The 2362-nt window shown below is 39.0% G+C and overlaps 1 protein-coding gene across 1 annotated transcript in view; it reads right to left on the bottom strand.

Moving 5' to 3' along the window:
- The window catches only part of LOC113225538 (sodium-coupled monocarboxylate transporter 1-like), a 26698-nt gene that overhangs the window by 2360 nt on the left and 21976 nt on the right, over positions 1-2362 (bottom strand). The window lies entirely within an intron of this gene.

Raw genomic sequence — 2362 nt, 5'->3', positions numbered from 1 at the left:
GTGCGTGTGCGTGTGCGTGTGCGTGTGCGTGTGCGTGTGCGTGTGCGGATGCGTCCGCGCGCGTGTGTGTGCGCGCGCGCGCGGGTTTGCGCAAACGCGGGTGTGCGCGTGTGCGCGGGTGTGTGCGTGCGCGGGTGTGTGCGTGCGCGGGTGTGTGCGTGCGCGGGTGTGTGTGTGTGTGTGTGTTTGTGTGTGTGTGTGTGTGTGTGTGTGTTTGTGTGTGGTATGTGTGTGGTGTGTGGTGTGTGTGGTGTATGTGGTGTGTGTGTGTGTGTGTTTTGTGTGTGTGTGTGTGTGTGTGTGGTGAGTGGTACCCAATTACTATATTAATTTTAATTTGTAATTTTAGTACAGTACAGTAGTAGTGTAGTACAGTTTAAAATGAATAAAATTCTCTTTCTTCTTAATCGTCAAGGAAATTTATCTTAATCGTCATGCCCTTGGTAGTACGTCACATTGCAGTTACAGTGTTCTTCAGAGCTTCAAATCATAAAGATCTGGGGGCACCGCCACTGCGACTGTCACCTTGAGACGACAAGCTTCATGTAATTTCACCAGCACCCTTATCCTTCTCAACCGGAACACAATAAGTACTCTACTGCTACTAAATGTGTGAAATGTGAGTTTAGTAACTAATAGGGCTTCACTTGAAAACCAAAATTTTGCAGATTGTCTATAGTACATTCTTATTGAGAAATATTTTCATATAAAAATAATGCACATAGAAAGATGGCGAAAGCTGCCCCAATAATGACGAATGTTCATGGACTTTCCTAGTATAATTTTGCGTTTTAATTTAGGCCTAGTTCTCAACATAGTTTTGTATAGTTTTAGAAGTCGGGAATAAAAAAAAATATAAAACATTGTATTTCAGAATAGATGCAAGAACATAACGCAATTCATTGTCTTCGACCATAGATTAGGTAACGTTCTTGTACGTGCGCTTAGAAACTTCTTACCAGTGTCATTGTCACATTGATATTGAGAACAGTGTGACCATTTGTAGCAGATTTAATTTTTATTCATTTGTGCTAAGTTACATTAAATGTGGCAGAGTTTGGCAGAATTAGGAATATTCGGCAAGTTCCTTATTATTTTTGGGAACAAACTGAAAACTTGTTTTCTGCTACTACGAACAGACATCTTAAGCGAAATACAGTACAATGTATCAATTTTATAACCCCAGCTTCTACAGGCTGTACTCAATTAGCTTTTTTGACGCTTTGATAATGAATCTGAAGTATAGGTATCTTTAACGCACTTCGTCAAAAACACTGTGTCACAAAATACACAGGATGTCGCCATCTTTCTTCAGAAATTTTATTCTCAAATAATTCTTTTTACACTTTTATTTTGGCCTTTTCTCAGCATTTTATATGATCGGAGAAAGTACATCCTATATTGTAATAAATTAGCACATTATTTAGACAATATCCTTAGATGTATCGTGTATTTTTTTAATAGTAAGCACCTGAACTATTTTGATCTATGAAAACAGTTTCTCACGCTTCTCTTCCAGTGACTCGCCTTAAATTGTGACTGCAAAAGTGGCGTGCACGTGTCACGACAACTGTTAACTGCAACTGCGCTTCTACATACATATTGTATTAAAATTAGTAGTGGTGCGGCTGCACAGCCACATTGGCGCAACTGCTGCACTTCCTTAAGCGTCTAATATGAAGGCACCTTTAGGTCCATAATTTTTTATTTCAGAAATAAATTAATTAATGAAGCATGAGAGGGAAAGCAATAAAAAAGTGTCATATAGGTACTTACGTCTTTATATGCAATTTATAAAATAATACAATATGTACAAAATTACGATATTTAAAATCAATACAGATTTTAATAACCACTTAATCTACTTATGCTTATATAACAATTGTTATGTAATTACCAGAGAACGAAACAGGTGGATATTATTTCCATGAAATTTCGGAAAGTTCACTGTGACTATTTCGAGCTCTGGTAATTACACACCACGCTTAAAGGCGGAATCATATTTCTAATTCGCGACACGATCCAATGAAAGTGACACGTGTATACTGGAATCAAATCTTACTCAACGTTTAACTCCGTAGATTAAAAAACGCGACCTGACTGGTGTTTAGGGCGCCTTTAAATTAAGCCCTGCAGTGGCGCGACTGTGTCATAGCAACCGCGCGTCTGTAGCGCTTCAGTAATTTTTAGTTCACTAATTGTGACTGCAAGAGTGGCGCTGCAATTGCGCTTCTAAATATTGTATGATTTTTTTTATACTATCAAGTGACGGGACGAACAAGTCATGCGCCTGATGGTAAGCTACACGCCTGTCAATAACAGTTGCAGTGCCACTCGGAGCTGTGAATCGCAAAGATCTGAG

The sequence above is a fragment of the Hyposmocoma kahamanoa genome, unplaced genomic scaffold (assembly GCF_003589595.1).
Source record: "Hyposmocoma kahamanoa isolate Upper Pololo Valley unplaced genomic scaffold, ASM358959v1 166, whole genome shotgun sequence".
Classification (NCBI taxonomy): domain Eukaryota; kingdom Metazoa; phylum Arthropoda; class Insecta; order Lepidoptera; family Cosmopterigidae; genus Hyposmocoma; species Hyposmocoma kahamanoa.
Note: the sequence above shows the minus strand (reverse complement) of the source record. Positions and strands in the feature narration are given on the sequence as shown.